Source organism: Carassius gibelio, chromosome B23 (assembly GCF_023724105.1).
Source record: "Carassius gibelio isolate Cgi1373 ecotype wild population from Czech Republic chromosome B23, carGib1.2-hapl.c, whole genome shotgun sequence".
Taxonomy (NCBI): Eukaryota; Metazoa; Chordata; class Actinopteri; order Cypriniformes; family Cyprinidae; genus Carassius; species Carassius gibelio.
Window position 1 is genome coordinate 3,653,722 of NC_068418.1, and position 15,753 is coordinate 3,669,474.

General features: G+C 50.1%; 2 protein-coding genes, 9 non-coding genes and 2 pseudogenes across 11 annotated transcripts in view; all 13 read right to left on the bottom strand.

The window, feature by feature from the left end:
* Positions 1-15,753, bottom strand: part of LOC128011143 (uncharacterized) — a 168,918-nt gene that overhangs the window by 57,102 nt on the left and 96,063 nt on the right. The window lies entirely within an intron of this gene.
* Positions 1-15,753, bottom strand: part of LOC128011139 (uncharacterized) — a 55,121-nt gene that overhangs the window by 22,403 nt on the left and 16,965 nt on the right. The window lies entirely within an intron of this gene.
* LOC128012352 (U1 spliceosomal RNA) lies at positions 1,899-2,062 on the bottom strand. The gene has a single exon (XR_008182875.1). It is a non-coding gene; the product is annotated as a U1 spliceosomal RNA (small nuclear RNA).
* Positions 2,437-2,627, bottom strand: LOC128012430 (U2 spliceosomal RNA). Its single transcript, XR_008182953.1, has one exon. It is a non-coding gene; the product is annotated as a U2 spliceosomal RNA (small nuclear RNA).
* LOC128012353 (U1 spliceosomal RNA) lies at positions 3,495-3,658 on the bottom strand. The gene has a single exon (XR_008182876.1). It is a non-coding gene; the product is annotated as a U1 spliceosomal RNA (small nuclear RNA).
* LOC128012586 (U2 spliceosomal RNA) lies at positions 4,038-4,228 on the bottom strand. The gene has a single exon (XR_008183109.1). It is a non-coding gene; the product is annotated as a U2 spliceosomal RNA (small nuclear RNA).
* On the bottom strand, positions 5,096-5,259 carry LOC128012354 (U1 spliceosomal RNA). Its single transcript, XR_008182877.1, has one exon. It is a non-coding gene; the product is annotated as a U1 spliceosomal RNA (small nuclear RNA).
* Positions 5,634-5,824, bottom strand: LOC128012587 (U2 spliceosomal RNA). Its single transcript, XR_008183110.1, has one exon. It is a non-coding gene; the product is annotated as a U2 spliceosomal RNA (small nuclear RNA).
* On the bottom strand, positions 6,692-6,855 carry LOC128012355 (U1 spliceosomal RNA). The gene has a single exon (XR_008182878.1). It is a non-coding gene; the product is annotated as a U1 spliceosomal RNA (small nuclear RNA).
* LOC128012683 (uncharacterized) lies at positions 7,235-7,454 on the bottom strand (annotated as a pseudogene).
* On the bottom strand, positions 12,352-12,581 carry LOC128012692 (uncharacterized; annotated as a pseudogene).
* On the bottom strand, positions 13,449-13,612 carry LOC128012357 (U1 spliceosomal RNA). The gene has a single exon (XR_008182880.1). It is a non-coding gene; the product is annotated as a U1 spliceosomal RNA (small nuclear RNA).
* On the bottom strand, positions 13,987-14,177 carry LOC128012589 (U2 spliceosomal RNA). Its single transcript, XR_008183112.1, has one exon. It is a non-coding gene; the product is annotated as a U2 spliceosomal RNA (small nuclear RNA).

Below are 15,753 nucleotides of genomic sequence, written 5' to 3' on the forward strand. Positions count from 1 at the left end.
CTCCTCTGATCCCACTCCTTTTACCTCCTTTCCATCCAGGGACAAGGTTATCAGATCCCCCACAGTTCCATCCGCTTGTTCCTTCATACCAGCACACTCCTGACTTGATGTACTCATACTTCTCTGATCATTCGCACCTGTCGCTTGTTGAAGATGCCCCTCCCTTTCTGCTGGTAGACTGCTAAGAATGGCATCCAGGTCTGCCTGCAGATCATGACCTTCCTTCAATATGCTCGCATATGACTTGTTTCTTGAAGGACAGGTACGATAAAGATGATCGGCCTTGCCACAAAGGCTACAAAGTTTTGGTGCGGGGCAGGCAGAAGCAACGTGGTCCGCCTTCCCACAAAACCGACAACGCTGTCCTTCACATTCTGTTTTAATGTGTCCTTCTCCACCACATCTCCTGCAATACATGGGCTGCCCAGGGTAGTAGAGAAAGCCCCTGTTAGGCCCAATGGAAATGGACCCAGGTAGGTGAATCAGGCTTCCAGGGACTGCGGAGTCCACCTTGAGCTTCACAAAAAACCGCCTCTTTCCAGTCCAAATCCCAAACCGATCCCTCACACGCTCACCTCCTTTCACAGCCTCGCAGTGCCTCTCAAGAAAAGTCATTACCTCCACATCCTCAACAAAAGGATTATATAGATGGATTGTGAGAGGTAAGTAATCCTGTGCAAACAGAGGGTGCAAACTCAGTCCTTCCAACAACTTGTGCTTTTTATGCCCCCAAGACTCAAAAAAACTCACACAGTCCGTTAAATTGAAGAAGGTCAGATCCATAAATCCCATTGCGGTGAAATCCTGAAGACAGAACACTGATGAAGCTGCTACGTTGAAGACTCCTTTCAAGACATCCACGACCACAAATTCCCTCCTGAAGTTTTCCTTCACAGACCGGACAGCATTCTGTAGCACTTGAATCCGTACAGTATTCTTTAACCGCGCCATCATGGCCGGCAAAGCACCATCTCCCCTCGACGTAGCCATCGCCGCTACACTTGATCTTAGCCAAAAGGCCGAGAAGCGATGCTGCTAAGACGCAGCAGGGAGGAAGCCGGACACGGCGATGCCCATCTCGGCTTTGGTAAGTTTTGGGAGACCTAAAAACGCTGGGGGATGGTGGTAGCCTCCCCTGTCTACAACGTCACCGGGCCTCGTCCCGATCGGCCTGACGGAAAGTACGGCATCGCTCGTAACTCCCAAACGGTTGGTCGCAGAGCCACGTGCCTTATGTCATCGGAATCCTTGGCTCGAGCCGAACGAGACGCAGGTCTCAGATTGGCTCGTCGCTCTGACGAAATTTTCGGGTATTTTGGATTTTGTCGAAAACCTTCTTTTGCAACCTAGCGCCAGGTATTTGGCCCAGTCCCACCCAAATCAGCACAGAAAGCTTCTCTGGAGTCTGACTGTCAATAATCATCCAAAAAAAGAGGAAATTTCCATTCACCTTGGCGAGGGGACCTCAAAACGTGCTAAGGTGGCGTGTCCGAGGTGGCTCGAATGGCTATAACTCCGGGAAGGAGTGAGATCCCTTCACCCAAATCGGCACACCTGTGCAGGGGCTCAGTCCGAGGCCAGGTGAAAAAGGGCGCGGCGACAGGCCACTAGGTGGCGCTGTAAGCGACAACAAAATTAATACGAATCGAAAAAAAGGACAAACAAACAACATGGAGACAGATACAGCTAGGCTGCAGTCAGTCCAATCTACTTTCAAAGTAAGGTCTGCGCTATGTTCGAACTAAACTACCCACCAGGGTCTGATTTTTCAAGAGCGTAAGTGACTTTGTTTCACAGGCGCACAACACGTATCTCGCATGTGACAGAACTCCCCATTCTGAAATGGAAATAAATAAAAAACTGTAAAAACCTCTTCTGCTTTGTTTCACCAACAATTTCAGGGGAGAGCGCGAACGCAGTCCCCCACTACCATAAATTATGCAGTCGAGATTCCCGCATTTGGGGAATTCGCAGGGGTCAGCATGGCCGGAGTGCAATGGACAAGCCTCGCCCTGGGTGAACCGCCTTCTTGATCATGGTGTCTCCCCTGCCAGGTAAGTATGAAGGCCCAGGCGGTCAGCCAGAGGTCTGATTTGCATCTCTACCATCCTCACCAACGGTTAGCCCTCCGCCCCCGCTCCAGGAAAGGAAGGACGGGTGCCTTCCGTTACTGGCCTGGAAACTGCCAAGCTCATGGGCCGGTGCTTCCCAACGCCAGTTTTAGATGACTCTCTTTAAACAAACACACCTGATTCGATGCACCACCTCGTCTGTGAAAGACTTCAAGACCTCAGGTGGGTGCATCGTTAGTGGAAGAGTCCAAGACCCCAGGAGGACACATCAGGAAAAAAGTTTGCAATAAACCACAGCATCTGCAATGGCAGCTCTCATTCCTTGTTCTGCTATTCGACACAATAAATGGCAATCCCCAAAAAGGGAAAGCACACCGTTCCTGGAGACACTGCAATACCAGGCCGATGCATGGAGTGGACGGAGCAAGCCCCAGCTCCAGCTCCGTGATCTAAAAATCCATTTAATATGTAGTCCCCGGATGGGGGACGTATCAGATATTAAACTGATAAGAACAGATACTACACTTGATCTTAGCCAAAAGGCCGAGAAGCGATGCTGCTAAGACGCAGCAGGGAGGAAGCCGGACACGGCGATGCCCATCTCGGCTTTGGTAAGTTTTGGGAGACCTAAAAACGCTGGGGGATGGTGGTAGCCTCCCCTGTCTACAACGTCACCGGGCCTCGTCCCGATCGGCCTGACGGAAAGTACGGCATCGCTCGTAACTCCCAAACGGTTGGTCGCAGAGCCACGTGCCTTATGTCATCGGAATCCTTGGCTCGAGCCGAACGAGACGCAGGTCTCAGATTGGCTCGTCGCTCTGACGAAATTTTCGGGTATTTTGGATTTTGTCGAAAACCTTCTTTTGCAACCTAGCGCCAGGTATTTGGCCCAGTCCCACCCAAATCAGCACAGAAAGCTTCTCTGGAGTCTGACTGTCAATAATCATCCAAAAAAAGAGGAAATTTCCATTCACCTTGGCGAGGGGACCTCAAAACGTGCTAAGGTGGCGTGTCCGAGGTGGCTCGAATGGCTATAACTCCGGGAAGGAGTGAGATCCCTTCACCCAAATCGGCACACCTGTGCAGGGGCTCAGTCCGAGGCCAGGTGAAAAAGGGCGCGGCGACAGGCCACTAGGTGGCGCTGTAAGCGACAACAAAATTAATACGAATCGAAAAAAAGGACAAACAAACAACATGGAGACAGATACAGCTAGGCTGCAGTCAGTCCAATCTACTTTCAAAGTAAGGTCTGCGCTATGTTCGAACTAAACTACCCACCAGGGTCTGATTTTTCAAGAGCGTAAGTGACTTTGTTTCACAGGCGCACAACACGTATCTCGCATGTGACAGAACTCCCCATTCTGAAATGGAAATAAATAAAAAACTGTAAAAACCTCTTCTGCTTTGTTTCACCAACAATTTCAGGGGAGAGCGCGAACGCAGTCCCCCACTACCATAAATTATGCAGTCGAGATTCCCGCATTTGGGGAATTCGCAGGGGTCAGCATGGCCGGAGTGCAATGGACAAGCCTCGCCCTGGGTGAACCGCCTTCTTGATCATGGTGTCTCCCCTGCCAGGTAAGTATGAAGGCGCAGGCGGTCAGCCAGAGGTCTGATTTGCATCTCTACCATCCTCACCAACGGTTAGCCCTCCGCCCCCGCTCCAGGAAAGGAAGGACGGGTGCCTTCCGTTACTGGCCTGGAAACTGCCAAGCTCATGGGCCGGTGCTTCCCAACGCCAGTTTTAGATGACTCTCTTTAAACAAACACACCTGATTCGATGCACCACCTCGTCTAGATGCACCACCACTTCAAGACCTCAGGTGGGTGCATCGTTAGTGGAAGAGTCCAAGACCCCAGGAGGACACATCAGGAAAAAAGTTTGCAATAAACCACAGCATCTGCAATGGCAGCTCTCATTCCTTGTTCTGCTATTCGACACAATAAATGGCAATCCCCAAAAAGGGAAAGCACACCGTTCCTGGAGACACTGCAATACCAGGCCGATGCATGGAGTGGACGGAGCAAGCCCCGGCTCCAGCTCCGTGATCTAAAAATCCATTTAATATGTAGTCCCCGGATGGGGGACGTATCAGATATTAAACTGATAAGAACAGATACTACACTTGATCTTAGCCAAAAGGCCGAGAAGCGATGCTGCTAAGACGCAGCAGGGAGGAAGCCGGACACGGCGATGCCCATCTCGGCTTTGGTAAGTTTTGGGAGACCTAAAAACGCTGGGGGATGGTGGTAGCCTCCCCTGTCTACAACGTCACCGGGCCTCGTCCCGATCGGCCTGACGGAAAGTACGGCATCGCTCGTAACTCCCAAACGGTTGGTCGCAGAGCCACGTGCCTTATGTCATCGGAATCCTTGGCTCGAGCCGAACGAGACGCAGGTCTCAGATTGGCTCGTCGCTCTGACGAAATTTTCGGGTATTTTGGATTTTGTCGAAAACCTTCTTTTGCAACCTAGCGCCAGGTATTTGGCCCAGTCCCACCCAAATCAGCACAGAAAGCTTCTCTGGAGTCTGACTGTCAATAATCATCCAAAAAAAGAGGAAATTTCCATTCACCTTGGCGAGGGGACCTCAAAACGTGCTAAGGTGGCGTGTCCGAGGTGGCTCGAATGGCTATAACTCCGGGAAGGAGTGAGATCCCTTCACCCAAATCGGCACACCTGTGCAGGGGCTCAGTCCGAGGCCAGGTGAAAAAGGGCGCGGCGACAGGCCACTAGGTGGCGCTGTAAGCGACAACAAAATTAATACGAATCGAAAAAAAGGACAAACAAACAACATGGAGACAGATACAGCTAGGCTGCAGTCAGTCCAATCTACTTTCAAAGTAAGGTCTGCGCTATGTTCGAACTAAACTACCCACCAGGGTCTGATTTTTCAAGAGCGTAAGTGACTTTGTTTCACAGGCGCACAACACGTATCTCGCATGTGACAGAACTCCCCATTCTGAAATGGAAATAAATAAAAAACTGTAAAAACCTCTTCTGCTTTGTTTCACCAACAATTTCAGGGGAGAGCGCGAACGCAGTCCCCCACTACCATAAATTATGCAGTCGAGATTCCCGCATTTGGGGAATTCGCAGGGGTCAGCATGGCCGGAGTGCAATGGACAAGCCTCGCCCTGGGTGAACCGCCTTCTTGATCATGGTGTCTCCCCTGCCAGGTAAGTATAAAGGCCCAGGCGGTCAGCCAGAGGTCTGATTTGCATCTCTACCATCCTCACCAACGGTTAGCCCTCCGCCCCCGCTCCAGGAAAGGAAGGACGGGTGCCTTCCGTTACTGGCCTGGAAACTGCCAAGCTCATGGGCCGGTGCTTCCCAACGCCAGTTTTAGATGACTCTCTTTAAACAAACACACCTGATTCGATGCACCACCTCGTCTGTGAAAGACTTCAAGACCTCAGGTGGGTGCATCGTTAGTGGAAGAGTCCAAGACCCCAGGAGGACACATCAGGAAAAAAGTTTGCAATAAACCACAGCATCTGCAATGGCAGCTCTCATTCCTTGTTCTGCTATTCGACACAATAAATGGCAATCCCCAAAAAGGGAAAGCACACCGTTCCTGGAGACACTGCAATACCAGGCCGATGCATGGAGTGGACGGAGCAAGCCCCGGCTCCAGCTCCGTGATCTAAAAATCCATTTAATATGTAGTCCCCGGATGGGGGACGTATCAGATATTAAACTGATAAGAACAGATACTACACTTGATCTTAGCCAAAAGGCCGAGAAGCGATGCTGCTAAGACGCAGCAGGGAGGAAGCCGGACACGGCGATGCCCATCTCGGCTTTGGTAAGTTTTGGGAGACCTAAAAACGCTGGGGGATGGTGGTAGCCTCCCCTGTCTACAACGTCACCGGGCCTCGTCCCGATCGGCCTGACGGAAAGTACGGCATCGCTCGTAACTCCCAAACGGTTGGTCGCAGAGCCACGTGCCTTATGTCATCGGAATCCTTGGCTCGAGCCGAACGAGACGCAGGTCTCAGATTGGCTCGTCGCTCTGACGAAATTTTCGGGTATTTTGGATTTTGTCGAAAACCTTCTTTTGCAACCTAGCGCCAGGTATTTGGCCCAGTCCCACCCAAATCAGCACAGAAAGCTTCTCTGGAGTCTGACTGTCAATAATCATCCAAAAAAAGAGGAAATTTCCATTCACCTTGGCGAGGGGACCTCAAAACGTGCTAAGGTGGCGTGTCCGAGGTGGCTCGAATGGCTATAACTCCGGGAAGGAGTGAGATCCCTTCACCCAAATCGGCACACCTGTGCAGGGGCTCAGTCCGAGGCCAGGTGAAAAAGGGCGCGGCGACAGGCCACTAGGTGGCGCTGTAAGCGACAACAAAATTAATACGAATCGAAAAAAAGGACAAACAAACAACATGGAGACAGATACAGCTAGGCTGCAGTCAGTCCAATCTACTTTCAAAGTAAGGTCTGCGCTATGTTCGAACTAAACTACCCACCAGGGTCTGATTTTTCAAGAGCGTAAGTGACTTTGTTTCACAGGCGCACAACACGTATCTCGCATGTGACAGAACTCCCCATTCTGAAATGGAAATAAATAAAAAACTGTAAAAACCTCTTCTGCTTTGTTTCACCAACAATTTCAGGGGAGAGCGCGAACGCAGTCCCCCACTACCATAAATTATGCAGTCGAGATTCCCGCATTTGGGGAATTCGCAGGGGTCAGCATGGCCGGAGTGCAATGGACAAGCCTCGCCCTGGGTGAACCGCCTTCTTGATCATGGTGTCTCCCCTGCCAGGTAAGTATGAAGGCGCAGGCGGTCAGCCAGAGGTCTGATTTGCATCTCTACCATCCTCACCAACGGTTAGCCCTCCGCCCCCGCTCCAGGAAAGGAAGGACGGGTGCCTTCCGTTACTGGCCTGGAAACTGCCAAGCTCATGGGCCGGTGCTTCCCAACGCCAGTTTTAGATGACTCTCTTTAAACAAACACACCTGATTCGATGCACCACCTCGTCTAGATGCACCACCACTTCAAGACCTCAGGTGGGTGCATCGTTAGTGGAAGAGTCCAAGACCCCAGGAGGACACATCAGGAAAAAAGTTTGCAATAAACCACAGCATCTGCAATGGCAGCTCTCATTCCTTGTTCTGCTATTCGACACAATAAATGGCAATCCCCAAAAAGGGAAAGCACACCGTTCCTGGAGACACTGCAATACCAGGCCGATGCATGGAGTGGACGGAGCAAGCCCCGGCTCCAGCTCCGTGATCTAAAAATCCATTTAATATGTAGTCCCCGGATGGGGGACGTATCAGATATTAAACTGATAAGAACAGATTTTTTTTTTTTTTTTTTTTTTTTTTTTTATTTACCAATCCATTCATTACAACAGTCTGGAAAACATTACAACAAAAATTACATTTCTTTTACCATTTCCTTATACACACTGATAAGATAAAAAGGTTATACACCAAAAGAATAGAAAAAACCAGAACAAAACAACACCAAAAAAACCCAAAAGGCAACATAACATGAAATCCTTATTCCCGTTACCCCACACCCACTCTTGGTAACCCTCCCCATATCCTCCTGGTTTCTTCCTCCCCATAACACTCTTTAAACATTTTTACCTCGGTTACTATTTTCCCAAGTAAGCGACAAAATAACCTTTCTGGAAACATACGAGGCAACTGCTTTTTCAAGCACGTTGTTCTCCACTCCCACAAAATGTATTTAGCTTCTGAAATTACCACCCACACCACTCTCCTGCGATCTTTTTCCAAATCCTTTAAACCCTCACCCTTCACTACTAGCTCTCTCTTAATAGAAGGCCCCCTCCAATCCTTCCACCACAACTTTACAGAACGCCAGAGAGCTGCAGCTCCCGGGCAAGACCACAAACTGTGCTCAATTGTTTCCTCCTGTCCACAGCCCACTGGACACAACGGTGACCTTCCCTGCCCATGTCTGTACATACGCTCTCTTACAGGCAAACGGCCTAGAACTGTCAACCAGTTCAGATCCTTGCAGGCGCCCACCAAGTATGAGGGTTGCAAGATAGACCAATCCACCCCATCGTGCAGAGTAGCCTTCTCTGCCCCTTCAACCAACCCATCCCTTAGTCTGCAGTACAGTTTTCTATGGTCTAAAATCACTGACTGCTCTAAACACCAGGGTTTTTGCACCACAAGATCCACCACTTTCTGGTATTGTTCTGGCCTTTCCATTGACCAAGGCATCGTTCCATTCCATGGAATCATGGACCTCAATGGAAACCCCAACCAAAACCTGGCAAGGCACCCTGCCTTGTGCACTACAGTCTGGGGTACTAAACCTGCTGCAAAGGAGGAAAAAAGGGCCTCCATTTTTAAAGGTATGCAAGGCACACCTCTTCCCCCCTCTTTTAGGTGACGGTACATATGGGTTCTGGCTACCAACTCTGTACCATTCCTCCAGAGGAAGGAGAAAACCAACCTCTCCAGTTTCCTACCATACCAAAAAGGAATTGGGAATATGTACGCCAGGTGGTTCAGGCTAGGGAGGAGATCCGCCTTCACCACCTCCAACCTACCCCAGAGTGACAGCCTCCTTGCATTCCACCTAGCTACCTTTGCCTGTACAACCTTAAACCTAGCCCCCCAATTTTCTTGTGCACTATTTCTCCTGAAAAATCGAATGCCCAGAATCTTCATCCCATCAGGACACAGGCTGTATCCACCTGGCACACTTGTTCTTCCTGCCCACTGTCCTACAAACATTGCAGAAGATTTACTCACATTTACCCGAGCTCCTGAAACCTCACAAAACCGCTGCAGGATCCTGTCTGCCACCACAAAATCCAGCTCCGAAGTCAGGAACAGTGTCATATCATCAGCATATGCTGCCACCTTTGCCCTTGTCCCCCTACCACCAGGCAAATGCACACCCGTCAAGGACGGGGCCGCTCGTAGTGCCGCCACAAGGGGCTCCAGTGACAGAATGTAGAGCAGGGGGGACAAGGGACACCCCTGCCTTACCCCTCCCTGCTGCTCGACTAACTCTGAGTAAAATCCATTCACCCCAACTCTACTCATCGCTCGGGTGTACAGCAACTTTACCCAGGCCCTGAAAACTGGACCAAACCTTAATCGCTCCAGGACTGACATTAGAAAGGCATGATTTACCCTATCAAATGCCTTCTCCTGGTCCAAACTTAAGATAGCTAAAGGTAGCTGCCGTTGTTCTGCCCAGCTGATGATGTCCCTCACCAAGGCTAAATTCAAACTACTTGACCTGCCTGGCACCCCACAAGTCTGATCCGGCTGAACCACTGTACCCACCACTCTTTTAAGCCTTTCAGTTATGACCTTTGCTAATACTTTATAATCTGTTGAGAGTAGAGTTATTGGCCTCCAATTTGCTAGGTCCTCCTTCTTTCCTTTCTTATAAAGGAGAGTCACAAGACCTGTCCTCATAGTAGCCGGCAGTTCTCCCTTATTCAGGCTCTCCTGATATACCTCGACCAACTCTGCCCCTATCAAAGGCCAAAAGGCTCTATAAAACTCTACTGGAAGGCCATCATTTCCAGGAACCGTATCCTTTTTGAATGAGTACAAAGCTGACTCTACCTCCTGAAGAGTTAAAGATTTCTCCAACGCAGCACTCTCCTCTTCATCCAAAACATCTATCAACCCCTCCAGAAAACCCCTAGAAGCTGGATTTAAAGAACCCCTACTGCTAAAAAGCCCCCTGTAGAAACCAGCAGCTATCTGCAACATTCCCTCTACAGAGTATTCTACTCCCTCCCTTCCTTGTAGGCCCTCAATACAGCTGCGCTGCTGCTGTCTCCGTACTGTGGAAAAGAAATAACTAGTTGGTTTCTCGTCCAATAGACGTTTCTGGGTTCTTGACCACAACAGGAAGGTTTTAGCCTCCCCCCAGTAAAAGTCTTTTATGACTCCCTGTAGAAAACTGGCTCTGTTCCACCCTTCAGCAGTACTCAATGCTCCCTCAGACCACAAGGTTTGCAACTCCTCCGACCATTTGCGGACCTGAGCACGTTTGCGCTCTGCTTTTGCAATCCCCCAGCAACGGCAAAAGAGAGAAACTCTCTCCTTCACTCCCTCCCACCAAGCTGCTTGTGAATCAAACAGACCCCTCAAGTTTTTCCAACCGGCTATCAACCTTTGAAGTACTTCGTAAAAAGTTCTATCTTTTAAATAGGAGGTATTGAATCTCCAGACTCCCCTGCCTCTCTTCAAACCCCCTACCTCTACCCTAACTCCTACCAAACAGTGATCTGTGCACCACATAGGCTGTTGGATGTAGTTTATGACCTTCATATGGTCAGGTAAAAAAACGTAATCCAGGCGTGATGCCTCCTGCCTATTATTTCTCCATGTATAGGTTGGTTCTAAACCACCCGCTAACCTAAATGAATCCCGAAGAGAAAAATTGGTCACCAGCTGCGCTAAGTCCTTTCCAGAAGCATTGTCTAGTGACACATTGAAATCCCCCCCTAAAACCACCAACCGGTTGGTAAAGAGGACGGGAGCTAGGTCATCTAGAAAACCCTCCCTTTCTCCTAACTTACTCGGTGCATAAACATTCACAAACCGAAAAGCCACCCCCCTCCATCTGACATCCGCCACTATCATCCTCCCCGGCCTAATCACATTAGTGGATTCAATCACAAACTCCCCTGAGTAAAACAAAATCCCCACCCCATCCGCCCTCACATTACCCACTCCCCAAACTGAAGGCCCCAGCCCCCATCCTGCAGAAAATAATTGTACATCACTGTACCTTTGTAAATGGCACTCTTGCAAAAATAAAACATCAAAAGGTAACCTTTTTAAAGAAATAAAGACTGCAGTCCGTCGCTGTAGCATTTTGATCCCTCTTACATTCAAAGTAGCCACTCTTACACAACCCATTAAAATAATTGCTAATTAATATAACACAAAACAAAAAATTTTCCTGAATAAAACCTTAGATACTCCCCTTCCTTCCTAATATCCCCTTTCCCCTCCCCTTTCTCTTTCTTGAGAGTACCTCAGCCCATTCCCCCACTTGTTTGTCTTCCTGCCCCTCGTCCTCCCTCTCTTCTAAACCTGCCCTCCCAGGTTTTCCCAAGACCACATGGCCCTTTTCACAAATTCCCCCCTCTTTTGCTCCACATCCGTTTTCCCCTTCAGCCTCCACTTCCACCCTCCCAAGGATCTCCTCTTCTTGGACCACTTTCTCCCAGTCCTGAACAGGAGCTAGCTCCTGTAAAAGAGCTGAGCTTAAAAGTCCTACCCTACTACACTTGCGCTCCCTTTCCTGGCTCTCGGTGTCCTCAGTGAGCCGCCGTCGACGTTGTCCTTGTGCTACCACCATCGGATCACTTGATACATCGTCCTGCTGAGGCGGATTCTCTCCTCCTACTGAAGCAGACTGCCCTTCCCTTAAGTCCATAGGCCTAGTTGCCAGATCTCTCTGAGACTCGAAGATCCCAGATAACACCTCTGTCACATCTATCTCTGACCATTCCTGGGATGGCGCCGATTGTCGCCCGCTGTCCTCATCTCTCACTTCCTCCCCGAAATTGCCCGGTACGTCACCCCTACCGCCTTTTGTTTCTCTTGCCCCCTGATCTGCACTCGAAGGTCCTGCTTCCTGGCTCTCCATCTCTGCAGGTAAGCTTGTAAGCAGGGATTCAAGATCTGCCTGCAGGTCCTGACCTTCTCTAAAGAGGCTGGCAAAGGATTTCTTTCTGGTTGGACATGCACGGAACAGATGGTCCACCCCACCACATAGGCTGCATCTTTTAGGTTCAGGGCAAGCTGAGGCAATGTGGTCAGTTGACTCACAAAAGCGACAACGTTGGCCAGTACAGTCAGTCTTAATGTGACCTCGAGCCCCACATCTTCTGCAATACAGCGGCTGCCCCGGATAATGGAGGAAGCCTCGGTTGGACCCGATGAAAAAGGACCCCGGGGGGTGGATAAGGCCCCCAGGTGATGCTGGATCAGCCCTTAGCTTGACTAAGTATCTCCTCTTACCATTCCAGATGCCATACTGGTCCTTCAGTCGTTCCCCCCCTTTCACAGCCTCACAGTACCTTGCCAGAAAAGATAGAACATCTCCATCCTCTACAAAGGGGTTGTAAAGGTGGATCACCAATGGTAAATAATCCTGTGCAAAGGCCGGATGAAGATGCAGACCCCTCAGCAAACGGTGATCTTTTTTCTTTTCCCACTCCTCAAAAAAGGCAACACAGTCTCTCAATTGAAAAAAGGTCAAGTCCATGAACCCAGAAAAGGAGAAATCCTGAAGACAAAAGATCAGGGACGCAGGAATTCCAAAAACTCCTCTTAACACCTCGACAACGACGAAATCCCGTCCAAACCTCTTCTTAATCTCCATTTCAGCTTCCTTCTTCACTTGAACTCTGACAGTATTTTTCAGCCGCACCATCGTGGTCGGCAACGGAATCTCTTCTCTTGAAGTGTCCATCTGGTAAGAACAGATACTACACTTGATCTTAGCCAAAAGGCCGAGAAGCGATGCTGCTAAGACGCAGCAGGGAGGAAGCCGGACACGGCGATGCCCATCTCGGCTTTGGTAAGTTTTGGGAGACCTAAAAACGCTGGGGGATGGTGGTAGCCTCCCCTGTCTACAACGTCACCGGGCCTCGTCCCGATCGGCCTGACGGAAAGTACGGCATCGCTCGTAACTCCCAAACGGTTGGTCGCAGAGCCACGTGCCTTATGTCATCGGAATCCTTGGCTCGAGCCGAACGAGACGCAGGTCTCAGATTGGCTCGTCGCTCTGACGAAATTTTCGGGTATTTTGGATTTTGTCGAAAACCTTCTTTTGCAACCTAGCGCCAGGTATTTGGCCCAGTCCCACCCAAATCAGCACAGAAAGCTTCTCTGGAGTCTGACTGTCAATAATCATCCAAAAAAAGAGGAAATTTCCATTCACCTTGGCGAGGGGACCTCAAAACGTGCTAAGGTGGCGTGTCCGAGGTGGCTCGAATGGCTATAACTCCGGGAAGGAGTGAGATCCCTTCACCCAAATCGGCACACCTGTGCAGGGGCTCAGTCCGAGGCCAGGTGAAAAAGGGCGCGGCGACAGGCCACTAGGTGGCGCTGTAAGCGACAACAAAATTAATACGAATCGAAAAAAAGGACAAACAAACAACATGGAGACAGATACAGCTAGGCTGCAGTCAGTCCAATCTACTTTCAAAGTAAGGTCTGCGCTATGTTCGAACTAAACTACCCACCAGGGTCTGATTTTTCAAGAGCGTAAGTGACTTTGTTTCACAGGCGCACAACACGTATCTCGCATGTGACAGAACTCCCCATTCTGAAATGGAAATAAATAAAAAACTGTAAAAACCTCTTCTGCTTTGTTTCACCAACAATTTCAGGGGAGAGCGCGAACGCAGTCCCCCACTACCATAAATTATGCAGTCGAGATTCCCGCATTTGGGGAATTCGCAGGGGTCAGCATGGCCGGAGTGCAATGGACAAGCCTCGCCCTGGGTGAACCGCCTTCTTGATCATGGTGTCTCCCCTGCCAGGTAAGTATGAAGGCCCAGGCGGTCAGCCAGAGGTCTGATTTGCATCTCTACCATCCTCACCAACGGTTAGCCCTCCGCCCCCGCTCCAGGAAAGGAAGGACGGGTGCCTTCCGTTACTGGCCTGGAAACTGCCAAGCTCATGGGCCGGTGCTTCCCAACGCCAGTTTTAGATGACTCTCTTTAAACAAACACACCTGATTCGATGCACCACCTCGTCTGTGAAAGACTTCAAGACCTCAGGTGGGTGCATCGTTAGTGGAAGAGTCCAAGACCCCAGGAGGACACATCAGGAAAAAAGTTTGCAATAAACCACAGCATCTGCAATGGCAGCTCTCATTCCTTGTTCTGCTATTCGACACAATAAATGGCAATCCCCAAAAAGGGAAAGCACACCGTTCCTGGAGACACTGCAATACCAGGCCGATGCATGGAGTGGACGGAGCAAGCCCCGGCTCCAGCTCCGTGATCTAAAAATCCATTTAATATGTAGTCCCCGGATGGGGGACGTATCAGATATTAAACTGATAAGAACAGATACTACACTTGATCTTAGCCAAAAGGCCGAGAAGCGATGCTGCTAAGACGCAGCAGGGAGGAAGCCGGACACGGCGATGCCCATCTCGGCTTTGGTAAGTTTTGGGAGACCTAAAAACGCTGGGGGATGGTGGTAGCCTCCCCTGTCTACAACGTCACCGGGCCTCGTCCCGATCGGCCTGACGGAAAGTACGGCATCGCTCGTAACTCCCAAACGGTTGGTCGCAGAGCCACGTGCCTTATGTCATCGGAATCCTTGGCTCGAGCCGAACGAGACGCAGGTCTCAGATTGGCTCGTCGCTCTGACGAAATTTTCGGGTATTTTGGATTTTGTCGAAAACCTTCTTTTGCAACCTAGCGCCAGGTATTTGGCCCAGTCCCACCCAAATCAGCACAGAAAGCTTCTCTGGAGTCTGACTGTCAATAATCATCCAAAAAAAGAGGAAATTTCCATTCACCTTGGCGAGGGGACCTCAAAACGTGCTAAGGTGGCGTGTCCGAGGTGGCTCGAATGGCTATAACTCCGGGAAGGAGTGAGATCCCTTCACCCAAATCGGCACACCTGTGCAGGGGCTCAGTCCGAGGCCAGGTGAAAAGGGGCGTGGCGACAGGCCAGTAGGTGGCGCCGTAAGCTGAAAAATAGGGAAAATGTAATGTAAAAAGACAATCAAACAAAGATGAAAACACCCGAAACACTGCGGGATCGTAGTACCCTCCCCTGTCTGCAACGTCACCGGGCCTTGTCCCGATCGGCCTGACGGTGGAACTGCAGCGACGGAAAGTACGGCATCGCTCGTAACTCCCAAACGGTTGGTCGCAGAGCCACGTGCCTTATGTCATCGGAATCCTTGGCTCGAGCCGAACGAGACGCAGGTCTCAGATTGGCTCGTCGCTCTGACGAAATTTTCGGGTATTTTGGATTTTGTCGAAAACCTTCTTTTGCAACCTAGCGCCAGGTATTTGGCCCAGTCCCACCCAAATCAGCACAGAAAGCTTCTCTGGAGTCTGACTGTCAATAATCATCCAAAAAAAGAGGAAATTTCCATTCACCTTGGCGAGGGGACCTCAAAACGTGCTAAGGTGGCGTGTCCGAGGTGGCTCGAAAAGGGGCGTGGCGACAGGCCAGTAGGTGGCGCCGTAAGCTGAAAAATAGGGAAAATGTAATGTAAAAAGACAATCAAACAAAGATGAAAACACCCGAAACACTGCGGGATCGTAGTACCCTCCCCTGTCTGCAACGTCACCGGGCCTTGTCCCGATCGGCCTGACGGTGGAACTGCAGCGACGGAAAGTACGGCATCGCTCGTAACTCCCAAACGGTTGGTCGCAGAGCCACGTGCCTTATGTCATCGGAATCCTTGGCTCGAGCCGAACGAGACGCAGGTCTCAGATTGGCTCGTCGCTCTGACGAAATTTTCGGGTATTTTGGATTTTGTCGAAAACCTTCTTTTGCAACCTAGCGCCAGGTATTTGGCCCAGTCCCACCCAAATCAGCACAGAAAGCTTCTCTGGAGTCTGACTGTCAATAATCATCCAAAAAAAGAGGAAATTTCCATTCACCTTGGCGAGGGGACCTCAAAACGTGCTAAGGTGGCGTGTCCGAGGTGGCTCGAAT